We start from the raw sequence: 12,413 nt of genomic DNA on the forward strand, positions 1-12,413 counted from the left end.
CCGCCGCGGAGCTGAGATGAGGGCCTCCGCCCCCCTACTCCTCCCTGCCCGGCAGTGGTGGCGTCCGCCGCGCCTCCACGTCCCCAGGGCCGCTCGGGCCGGACCCGACCATTGGAGGCAGCGGCGGGGGGAGCGCTGTTGGTGACGTGAGGCCGGAGTTCCGCGGGCGGGGGGGTGCGGCCTTGGAGCAGGTGTCGCCTGACTGCCCTTGTCCCCGCAGGCCGGCCATGGAGCCGGGCACCGGTACCGGGCGATCCCGGCCGCCGGGACCCAAGGAGCGGGGCTGGAACTACGCTGGGGCTGCTGAAACGGCTCCCCGGTAAGTTAAAAGGGGCTCGGTTGGGTTGGGAGGCCTGAGAGCTTGCTTTATGTGTGAGGTAACGGCAGGTATTGCTGCTGTTCGCTGCCTGAGGTGCAGTCGGGGTGGTGCTGCCTTTGGTGAGCTCGTGGAGCTTGTAGTGAAAGGCTTGGGAGGGTAAAGCCTATTCACGTTCGGTTACTTCCTCCTCATGAGCTTCCTGGCTGCTTTCAGGCTAGTCCCTTGTTGCTCGTAGCAGTCACATACTGCCGGGGCAGAGTCCTGCCAAGCTCAGAGCTCTGTAAGGGCCGGGGAGGTAACGCTTGTGTGGTTAGTGCTTGGCATCCATATCATCCATATGCCTTCTATGGATTTTTATTTTATGGCGCTATTTTTGGATAAACGTGTCTCTTTTTTTTTTTTTTTTTTTGGTGGTGGTTCAGTGTGCCAGACCCTTTCTGTGCCATGAATGTTGCAACCTTAGAATTGGTGGTGTTTGGAATTTCAATTTAAAAATTGCCCTTAGGGTAAATGCAGTTTGGCAAGCTGCATAAGGGAGATTTCTAAGTTTCCTGGCTAAAAACAGTTTAGAGAGGATTGTTTACTATTAAAAGCCGAGTGATACAAATATTTTGGTGATTCATAATATCAACACAAACTGGTGGAATTACAAGCAGACTGTTGGTGGTGAGGTTCTGGTTTTGGTGGGGTTTTTGGTTGGGTTCCCCCCCCCCCGATAAAGCTACTTTATGATTTTCTAAAATTACTGCTGAAGAGTATTATAGTAATGCTTCTTTTGCTTTTATTCCCACAGCAGAAGGATGTCTTGAAGTGAAGAGGAAGTTAAAGTTTTTGTACTAAGGTGCGCAAAGTTGTTAAGAAAGTTCCAGGCCTTTACTTACATGCTAATGATATAAAGCAGTTAAATACAGGACTGTTAGTCAAAAATAACCTGTAACAATTACATCATAAAGCAAGTTAAATAAAAACTAATTAAAACTAATTTTATGTACCATTCAGTTAACAGAGCTAACGTCTTTTATAAACAAAGGGGAAAATGCACAACTGTTGGTTCAGGATGAAACAATTGCTGTGTTTTAAGTAATCAAATACAAAGGTTATTGGCTGTTGATGATGATAACCCTGAATAGGAAGTGCCGTCAGATGCGAGAACTGACGATAACCTTCTTATTTGTCTGAAATACAGCTACATGCATGCAGAGTTTGAGTTCTAGAAATTTGTCTTCTAGAACTAATCGGGCAACTTTTTATACTTGCTCTCTGTGAAAAGTGCTCTTGTAATATCTAACATAGCTTCACATCCATCTGTTTCACTTCCTCTGCAGAGCTGGTCTTTCCAGATTAATGTGACGCAACTGGGACAGGGAGCAGGTTGCTGTTTGAAGATGGCCCTAATGTGAAGGTAAGTGATGAATTTCACTGGACCATGCAGAGCTTCATACCAGGTGGCAATCTAAGTTGAGAATGAATGAGTTTTATAGGCTGCCAGAAACTCGAGAAGCATATTTTGTCAGTTCATACTTAATAGCTTGAATCCATCTGCTTTGTTTCTCTCCTCTCTTCAAAATTTAAAGCCTGGTATTTATTTCCTGGTAGCTCTGTGTTTAGGTATAGCTTGCGGGTCTCTGCTGCCATGTGCTAATTGTTACTAATGTCTACCAATTGATATTACAGCTCTCCACAAGTCCTGTGGAAGGCAGTGAGATAGCAAGAGCATGAGATTCTTCCTGGGTGAGTTTAATATTTGGTGTGCTGTTAGTTTTAACATAATGTTTTTTGGCTATAGTCTCAGAAACATTACCTAATTGAGAACATTCTCATTGGCTATGTTGCTATTTCTGTATCTTCTTAGCTCTAAAAGTGTAATTAATGAAGTTCTAGGCAAAAAAATACTTCAGTAGACTAAAATGTGGACAGTAAATGTATAAGAGCAGCTGTCTCCTGCACTACAGTTTTGCTGATGGCACTGTATAGCAAAGGGATAAAGGTCTTGCTTCTGCTAGAAATGTATCAGTTTACCTAAAGATATCATATGATGAAACTAACCAAAAATTGCTGGAATTACCGGCAGATTGACTGGTGGTGAGCAAAGGTTTTTCTGATGATATCCCTTACATCAACAATGTGTTAACACTTAGTGTTGAATGGTTAACTTATCTATGCTGTTGTATTACAGGTGTTTATGCAGAAGACATCTTGTCTGAGGAAGAAGGAATCCAACAAAACATGCGCGTGAGCTTGGGAACTAGTGTTTGTAAACTACCTATTTTTCTGCCCTAAGATGTTAAGAAATGGTAACAGTTACACTGTTTTGATTACACATATATTAAAATTCTCTCCAAAAAACCCAACTGGGTGTGGTTTTGTCACTTCACTGCATTAAGGAATGACTTTCCATTCTGCAGCACATTGTTAATAAACCTGCTGAGCATTCCAGTGATTTGCTATAATATTATAAAGTAGATGTATATACACTGCAGTATAACTACTGCAGATAATGTAAAGGGGTTTTAGTTTGGTAAGCATTCTGTCTGGTGTTTGGTAATTTACTTGCTTTAAACAGTTTAAACAACTGATACTAATGCTGCTACTGTAATTACCGGAGAGATTAGGCCTGAAATACCCCTAACAGCAAGAAGAGCAAATGCAACTTTTTCTGCAGTTTGTTCCAGGCTTGCTATTTCTTCACTATTTTGGCCTCAACCTTTCTTAGTCTGCTGCAGAGGTAGCAGAATCTGTTCCTGCAGCAATAGCATTCTAGCTAGTGTTCTGCATCTCTTCTAAATAAGGGTCCAAATGTGCGAATCTAAAATTAAACGTGGAGAAAGGGAAGAGAGACTCATAGTCTGCAACTTGTCAGTGTTCTTCAGTGTCACTACTAAGAGTAAAAAATGCTGCCTTTGTGATAATACCTTATTCTGAGGTTGGTCTACAATGGAAGTTGATAAATGGAAGTTAAAGGGTTTTGGGGGAATCTTGGGGACTTAAAATGGAGGTGCTTAAATGAGAAAAACAGCATCTGAGGCTGAAATTCCCAATTAGATTAACTATGTCAGTATAACTGGCAGGCTGTAACATTTCAATGCTCTTTTTATATTTATAGCAGAGTGTGGAATGTAAGAGTCTCATCAAACCTAGACCGATTGAGCATGTCTACCAAGACAGACTTAACAATGCAGATGTTGCTGATCATTTTGCCCACTTGGTGTCACCAAGTGAAAGATTTTAGAGTATGCTTTTTGAAAAAGGTAAACTTTATTAATAAACTAATTCCTTGTGCATGCTCATTCTGTGCCAACAAGAATCAAAATAATGTTAAAACTGTACAGCTCCAAGTAGAAGATAGCTTGGTATTGCTTCTGAAAGCAATGAAACTCACCCAATTGGAAATTTTGCCAGACGGGGTGTGGCTAGGAAAAAGCCATTCAGAACAGCCAACAAAACAGTCAAAAATTGTAGTTTGTGATGAGTAATATTTTTACTGCAGTAATGTAGGTGAACAGTTCTTGGTTGCCATAAAATAAAAAGCAGGATACAGCTTTACCCAGGGGTTCGTAGTCCATAAAACCAGTCACAGTGTGAGCTTGCTTATTTTCATGATGGGACAAGGGGAAAAAGTGACAGCAGAACTTAAATGTTACTCCTGTTTGGGGTCACAGGCGAGACTTCAGGAACTGCCCCAGCTGTGACTGCACTTCCCTGTGTAGTTTATGTAAAGACCTGAATCTGTTTTCTTGACTGTTTTGTCTCTTGACTGATTACTTGAAAGAAAGAAGATGCTATGACTTGTTGCTGCCCATCTGGCATCACGGGCAGTGTCTCTGTCCCTCTGACAGCATTGGTGAGGCGTGCTGTCTGTGGCTGTGAAACTAGCACATGCGTCTGCACTTGGGGCATAAATTGTATGAAATGTGGGATTTCACAGCGGTTTCTTTCATTGAAAAGTCAGAGTTACGTACTTTAATCACGGAAGAACAGGTTTAATGTTTTTCAGAGAAATGTCAAAAAGCAATAGAGTGTAACATGCAGGTAAATTAATCTGGATTTCTCCTAGGAACATTACTGTGATACATGCAGGGTTTAATATAAACATTCAACCTGGGTAATGGAGTATGCAAAACTTGTTTGGAACTAATTCATTTCTTTTTATCTGAATGTATTTGAGCAGTGTGAAGAACAGGTTGCTCCAATGTTAATTAAAATTTTAAAGTAGACTTAGATTCTGTTCCAAGTGTTTAATGAAACAAAATACTTTTTCCTGATTTTAAGAGCTTGTGTATTAGAATGTTGACGGAAGACATTTCTGAGGTGATATGATATGAATTGGAAATAAAAATGGTTTTAAAAGTTTCAGAAAGAGCGCAAGGAATCTGCTTTTTTTTAAATGAGAATGTATGCCATTAATGATAATGGAGGTAAGTGTAGCCACATGCCCTCAGTAAACAAACAACAGCAAATTTTTGCTTGACTGTTTAATGTGCTGTTTAATTTGCTCAAGATAGGTTTGCTGCAACTTGTTTTTGTAATTGTTCTAAGTATGTATCAGAATTATCTCATTAACATAGAGAAGAGTTGATCTGGGAATACTTACGTAAACAGGAAACAGTTCATCTGCGTTTATTGTTACATGTTGGTATCTATTACAGTTAACTGTTCATGAGTTTCATTTTAGTATTTCTTGTTGATTGTTTTCATCAAAACCAAACTTCCTCAGCAGAGATCCTCTAACAGGCTGGTTTTTGCTAAGGTGGATGAATGGAAAAGTGTTACTCCCATTAGAAAATGGTGCCTTTTGAACAAAATAGGTGTCCTAAACATATTACTATGATCTTATATGGGAGCATATGTAATCTTACTATTTATCTTACAGTGCTTGGGGGGGAGGGGAAATAAAATCAATTCTGTTTTGATTACATTTGGAGCACATCAACTTTACAGTGTTGGGGAACAAGCAACAGAAAAAAAATCCTGATTTTAAAATACGATTATTTTGGATTTTCTAAAGGCTTAAGAGAACAGTTGGCAGGAGTCCCTGGCACTCAACAACAGCCAACAACCACAGATAAATCTAAAATAGATGAAATAGCTGAGTGCCAGCTTTTAGCAATAAGAGAGATGGCAATGTCATGTAGTAATTCATTTGTGAGAGAAAACACAGTGATTACGTATTATCCACAAAATATGTGCTGTGACTGCTGATGTGATGGAGAGTGGCTGCTCCGGGTAATAGTCGTCTTGTTTGTGTCTTTTTCCTTCTGTACTGAGATGGCATAGAGGGTGCCAACTGCAAAAATCACTTCTGTGATGCGAGTATGTATTTAGCAGTAACTAGGCTCTAATCCTCAGGCTCCTTTTTATACAGGGCACTAAAGATGGGATGGGACTGACCTGTCATCTCTGTACAGGGAATTTGTCATGTGACTGTGTTTAGAGGCACAAACTGCAGGCAGCTGATCGCACATCATGTTTGAGGTAGAATGAATTAGAATGGATGTTGTGTAAATGGTTTCCTTGCATGTTGCCAGGCAAGGTGCATTGGTCTCATCCCTTCTTTCCAATGTTGCATGAAAATGATGAGGACAGGAAAGCAAGTTTGGTGTGGTTCATGTCGTTGTGAGGAGAGACATTAATGTGGGGAAATGGCTGCCTTGCAAGTACTCCCGTTTCCTTTTTGTAAATCACAAGCTTCACATTTCATATAAATGCTGGTTATCATCATTACTTCTTGATTAGTATTATAAAGCAGTCGTATCTACATCAGCATTAAAATAATCACTCATGTAAAACCATAAATTACTATAATATATCCCAGCTACTAACTAAAATCTAAAGATGTGTTCTTGGCTTGGTAGCTGCTGTTTCAGCTGGCTGTATCCACTTAATGAGAAGGGAGGAAGGGATATACTGTGTATCTTAGCTTTTCAGAATGAAATAGGTCCTAAATTTTGAAATTGCACTCCTTTTCTCTTGAAGGCAGATGGAAGAGCAGTTAATTTTTTAACTTTTCTCTCCCTCATTTCAATAAGTGAAAAAGAATAAGGCACTGTTGGAGGACTTGCTGTTTTCTAGCAAGGAACAACTAAGATGATACTAGTGTTGTGCAAGGAAAACTTATGGGTATGTTTCCTTCCAATTGCCACATTAGCAAATATTTTGTTATAATTTCTCAGATGCTACAGGCATTGACACTGAATTGCTCTGAGCAAAGAGTGAAGGCTCTACATAGCTGGGGGCTGTTTGGCCTTTCTCATGCTCACCCAGGGCTCAAGCTCAGCAATGTTTGCAGCACCTGATTGACTTTGTGCTGCCAAAGGTTGATCACATTTCACATGTTCCTGTAAAGGGCAAGGTCAACACATCATTTAGTGGTCTGGTAGGACAAACATGCACCTTATTCTGTCGGTTCATGTAATTTAGTATCTCAATTTTATCCCAAATGTTACAAACCGATCCTAATACTGCTCAAAATTGTAAGAATTTAACAGGTGGAATTTGCTATAGAGCATGCAAGAAGGACATATTTAAAAAACAGCATTTTGTGCTCCTGTGCTCTAATTCAGGAGGAGGGAGAATAACATCTGCCCTGTTTTACCTCCTGATGCTCAAGCCCACAAGATGGTGCAGTGATCAAGTTCAGAGCATTTACTGTAGAGAAGGAGATTTGCAACCTTGGAAGATGCTCGTTTGGGGAAACATGGTTTTACTGCTGGTTCCTTCTTGGTTGTCTAATAAGATTTGCAACTTTCATTAACATGCAGAGAATCCCCCGCACAGTGAAAATACCACTCTCTAATTGGCTGTTAATAATGTTTCTTACTGTAGGACCAGTGAAGGCTGAGCCTCCATTTTCTTTGACAGTATGCAAACCCATTGCCCTTGCAGTAACAGTCCCAGCCCCAAAGCGTTCTGGTCTAAGCAGACAGCAGTGACACAAGAGTGCATGAATAAACAGTGTGATGAGGAGCCAAAGGAGTTAAAAATTAGTTTTCTTTAGTACAAAATAAAAATACTACATGAAGAATTATTTGCCCTTCATTACCTTTTGCTCAAATGCACGCAGCCTCTGGACTTGCAAGCCTGGCTGCTTGCTAAAGCCTGTGACTTGCCCAGCAAAGCCCTGATGTGTCGTCTTGGTGGTGGGTGTTGAGCTTCAGCTCAGCTGGAGCCAATAAACACCTCACAGCCCAGCACCTGTGTGTGGAACTGTAAAACCTGAATGAAATACAAATGAGAAAATCATTTACATGGTGGAGACTGAATTTGAAATCCCTGCTGTTTTAATCAACTTGAAATGTTAAAAGTTTCTTCTCCAATAATTAAGACCTTTACTGTACGTGCTTTTTTTGTTGTTGTTAGACTCCTCTTAGTTTTTGCAAGTCAATACTTAGATTTTTTTCTTAACAGGGTTTTTATTTGTAATGATTTGTGTTAAAATAATTCCATAGCACAGCTGCAACATGAACTCTCAAATGAAATAATGATCCATATTTCTAAAGCTACCTATGGCTTTCTGGTGTGCTCTCCTTGGGTTTTTTAATAATTCTAATTTATTTTCTGGATTTTTGAATTACTTCCTTGCTTGTGCTTTGCCAGATGCTGTAGGAGGATAGTTTCTTCAGTTTGGTTGTCTTTGTTTTTCTCATATTCTGTACGTGTGCTAACTGCATTTGATTTGTTTGTGTTGGCTGCGAGTTTGTATTGGGTGCCATTATTAACTGAATGGTGGAATAGGTTTGAGGTTTGATAGCACATTCAGAGATGAACTTCCTAGCTAAGTCTAAGCTTATCACCCAGATACAAATTTTCCTGAACAGCTTAGACTTACTAATAAATACCTGGGTAAAGATACTAGTGGTATCAAATACTTCCTATAGAGATTTGGTTATCACAGCCCTTATCTGACAGGAAATGCAATACCGGTCTTCACGTGATCTATGAACATGTCCAGTTGTTTAACGTGGCCCACAGCAAGAGCAGATGAAATGCCCAATATAATGCTTTACATCTCTTGTGCTTCCATCAGATAATGTTGAAATGGTCTGCCAGCGTTCCTGTGAAGCTGTATTACCTCCTCATTACAGATGAAGAAACTGGAGATCAGAGCCTTGCTGGGGTGGGTGAGAAAAGGGAAGGCCAATTTGGTCAGTTGTTGGATAAAGAAATTTTACTTAACTGTGTCAAATCACATATTTATTACCTTCAACCGTAGCAGTAAATAATAAAATCTTTGTGCCGAGTGCTCCTCGGGATGTGAAATACATAGGGTACCTGCTGTGAAGATGATGAGAATTGTTTCAAAGCAAGGTGCAAACTGGGTGCTTTGAAATGCATGGTGATTTCAGAAGGTAATGGGAAGAGGCTGTACCAAGGTGTGTGCACTTTGAATTTGATTTAATACGTATCCAGTAATCTCTAAACCAGCCCGTACGCTTCTGTACTGGGGGAGGAAGATGCTCTGTGTTTGTAGGAGGCAATACAAAGCTTTTGTGTTGGCGCCAGGCTGTTTGGTAGTCCAAAACGGGAGACCACATCAAGGAGAAGGTATTTCAAAGCTACCGCTTTTAAGCTTCAAAAAGGTCTTTGGAGATGACAGCAATGCTGTGTCACTTGGCAGCGTATCAGCAGCTCAGAGGCTAAAGCTGAGGAAAAAGAAGAGTTTCAGGGAGGAGAGCAGGATGGAGGCAGCAGCAATGACACCAAAATTGTTTGAAGAACTGCTGTGATACCTGGAGCTGGTTGCATGGATCAAGGGACAGCTCTGGTCTGATGGCTGTCCCAGCTCTGGATAGCTGTTGGTGAAGTTCAGCCCATTTTGGGGGTCGATTTCTCTAGTGGCTGTGTGAAGACTTGTTAGCTTGTGTCTTCGAGAGAGTTTCTGGTACAGAGGGAGGTGGAGAAGGCAGCTCTGCTTCCAGGGGAACTCCTCTCATGAAGGGAGCAGCAGGTTAAGGTGGTTGGGTTTTCAGATGGGATGCTGCAAAAGACGTGAAGTACATGGAGGAAATTGGAGATTGTGGAAGTTAGAGGAAATGGATAAAAAGTAAATAGAAAGTGGCAGTAAAGTTATACTGTACTTGGGGAAATTTTTCCCTCCTTAGCATCTCTGGAGAACATGTTCAGGAGCCCAGTCGCTGTGGGTGCGGATTTTTGGTCAGTTCAGAGAGGATATTTGTGCAGAACTGTAACTACAACATAAGATTTAAACTGTCAGATGCAGTGGAGACTTTTTCACCAGCCCATAAGTTCATCCTTCACAGGCAGGTCTTATTCCTGATCTGAGGGATTAAAATTGCATCCAATCAGTCTGGCAATTTCCCCCACCCCCCCTACAGCCCCTTGATAATCTGATCACCTGTTAAAAAGCAAGGTCTGCAGGTTGCTGCAAGAAGGGGTGGCTCAATCTGTGTTGAACAATGTTAGAGCTTGAATAATCTTATTAAAAGCCTCGAGGCTGCTTGCAGACTGATGCAGGGCTTGGCTTGAGGTCAGGACAGTTGCTGACCCTTACTGATTAAATAGCTGGTGCTCGTTGGGGGCCCCAGGTGAGGCTGTTTACCTCCATTTCATTTTAAACATCCAACCCCATTTAATGCTCCCCGATGGCTCAGGCAAACAGCAAGGATTGTTGGAGGTTTTTTTGTTGTAGTGTTTTTTTGTTTGGTTTTTTTTTTTACATCTATCTTTCTTTCTTTCCTTAACAGAATCCAGTACTTTATACAAATAAGACTATGCTTATCTAATTTCTCCTGCTGCTTGCAGAGTGGCAAGCTCCAAAGACGAAATGGCAAACTTCTGGGCAGTGGGGGGTGGTTTTGGAGGTAGGTGAGGAGGGAAAGCTGCATTTCTGATTGATGATTAAGCAAGAAGTATTTGAAGTTGTAGACTAGCAGGCAGAAGGTCACAGTTGCAAGAGGAAGAAGAGGTGGTACCTACATCCATTAGAAGAGGAAATTAAAGCAGGTAGGAAAGATTATGATTTCCCAGAGAAGCTGGTGTCTAATCACACCCTTCAGATTTTCCTAGGAATTAAGGAGGGAGAAGGAAATAATTGGTGGTCATGGGAAAATACTGACCCTGGTGCACGGAGGGAGGCTGTTAGTGTCTGTTACTTTGGAAGAAGTTTTGGTGGGCTGGGAGGGAAAGGGAGAAGAAACATGATTTGGAGGAAGACAGATTAAAATAAGGACAAGATAATAGAGACCTCTAGACACTTAAATATGTAAGTGTTGTACAGCACAGGTGATGTTTTGTTGTGAGTACACGGTATTGCTTCAGAAATGCACTGGTTCAGAGCTTATTTCCTATCGGGTATTACCAATTGCTTGGCTTTTGCTTGGCAGTTATCATCAGAGAATGCTGGTTTAATCCCTTTCATGTAAGCTGTGCTGAATTTGTGTGGGACTAACTTTTAAATGTGGCTTGCTTGGCACATGTGGATTTGGAGCAGACTTTGCCCATCAGATGGGTAATTTTGCTGACATGCAAACCTGAGCTGCTAAGATCAGTCTGCAAGATGTAGTTTATATGAAAAGCACCACCTAAATTAAAGCTGCAGTTCCATTGTGCATGTGTATGTGTACTGTGTGTTGTGTAGGTGTGGGGAAAATAGCTCTTGCCTTCTACCACTTCCTAATTAGTATTATCGCTTAAAGAAGCAATATCCACTCAGGTTAATGAGCTAGAATGAGGGCAGTTTCAGCAGTGAGAGACGTGCAGAAGACTGATTTTAACTACTTCTAAGGTGGGAAGCCGGGTTTTCTCCCAGCAATGCTGGGAACTTGGTTCATTTAGCGCACTGCAAACATCTTCCCGTGCCGCTGATGTACTGAACAGGCCTGACATACTGCTGATGTGAGCTCAGATTAGAAATGAGCAGTAGTGAAACACAGCTCATATGTCCCAAGTGTTGCAATGCTTTAAGCTGTTCTGCTGCTTCCCCCCCCCTCCCCCCCCCCGGCTGAACAATGCAGTGATTTTTACAGTAACTTTCGCCAGTTGTTGGGAAAATGCGTAACACCCAGTTGGCTTTAAGCACATTTGCAAAGCCTCTCTTCTTCAGCTGCTCGGAAGGGAGAAGTAGGTGTTTTGTTCTTTTGAAAATCTCCCCTTTATAATTTGCCTGATTATCTTTTCCTTTCCATCTCTTGCAAAGAACCTGAACATAGTTGGCAGGCTTTCGTGGCAAACAGAGGCACGTGAAGGGCACAAAGAAAGGCTAAGTTTTGCATTTTAGCCTGCAGCTCCGTGCCATTTCCATTGCGTGTGGTGGAGGGGAGCTCTGAGCTTGCAAGAAAGCACAGCTTCCCCCAGAGCGGTTGGAAAAATACTTAGCCTTTAAATTCATAATTTAACAAGCAGGTGTGTACAGTGAAGGAGATGAAATAAAAAGTAATGGTGAAGTTCTCCCATTGGAAAGTGACGTGCAAAGGCACACAGTCTGAAGCAGATGCCTTTTATTTTGTGTGTTTGAAAATCTACCTCTGAGATTTTCTGCCTGCATCTCTATGTGGAGGATTCAACAGGAGTTTGGTAAGAGCCAGGTTAGCAGGTACCAGAGCTAGATGTGCATGGTGCTCAGAGAGTGATTCTTTACTGCCTTATATTTCATTTATATAAGACAAGCTGGAATTGCAGGTCTGTCTTGGAGGTAGTAGCAAGACAAGAGGCAGCTGCAAAAGAGGAAAGGGGAGGCTCATTCCCATTGTGATGCAGCTGGATTTTCCATATTTGTTATAGCCAACGTCCCTTCCTTTATCTTGTAGTTTTCCATATATATCTGAGTCTCTGTATATCTATTCCAGGAGTTTACACCTGTAGGACAGGCATGCGTGTAATAAGGTGCTTTGAGGTCTAATCATGTAGCTACGATTTTCATGTTGTGTTTAGCATGTCTCTTGCTGTTGCTTGCAGTCCTACTGTTGGCGGAGGCCTTCGGCTGCTGCTTGTGATGCAAAATCCTAATCGCAGAGCACCTCCGCAAAGGCTTGCACAAACCAAGAGGAGCTCTGGTTTCCCCTGGGGAAGGACACAGCTGACAGGTAACACAGCAGGCCATTGGGAGAGCCAGAAATAGAGCAGCCTCATAGCACATGCC

The 12,413-nt window shown here is 41.6% G+C and overlaps 1 long non-coding RNA gene and 2 other non-coding genes across 4 annotated transcripts; all 3 read left to right on the forward strand.

Moving 5' to 3' along the window:
• The first annotated feature begins 213 nt into the window (after positions 1 to 213).
• LOC128148887 (uncharacterized) lies at positions 214 to 9,921 on the forward strand. Of its 2 annotated transcripts, XR_008237447.1 has the most exons (5): positions 220 to 319; positions 1,113 to 1,160; positions 1,645 to 1,721; positions 2,496 to 3,567; positions 8,343 to 9,921. It is a non-coding gene; the product is annotated as an uncharacterized LOC128148887 (long non-coding RNA). The 2 variants fall into 2 exon arrangements; XR_008237446.1 differs by lacking the exon at positions 8,343 to 9,921 and having other exon boundaries at positions 214 to 319; positions 2,496 to 4,679.
• LOC128149736 (small nucleolar RNA SNORD49) lies at positions 1,426 to 1,500 on the forward strand. Its single transcript, XR_008237800.1, has one exon. It is a non-coding gene; the product is annotated as a small nucleolar RNA SNORD49 (small nucleolar RNA).
• On the forward strand, positions 2,350 to 2,423 carry LOC128149743 (small nucleolar RNA SNORD65). Its single transcript, XR_008237809.1, has one exon. It is a non-coding gene; the product is annotated as a small nucleolar RNA SNORD65 (small nucleolar RNA).
• Positions 9,922 to 12,413: the final 2,492 nt, after the last annotated feature.

This window comes from Harpia harpyja, chromosome 12 (assembly GCF_026419915.1).
Source record: "Harpia harpyja isolate bHarHar1 chromosome 12, bHarHar1 primary haplotype, whole genome shotgun sequence".
Classification (NCBI taxonomy): Eukaryota; Metazoa; Chordata; class Aves; order Accipitriformes; family Accipitridae; genus Harpia; species Harpia harpyja.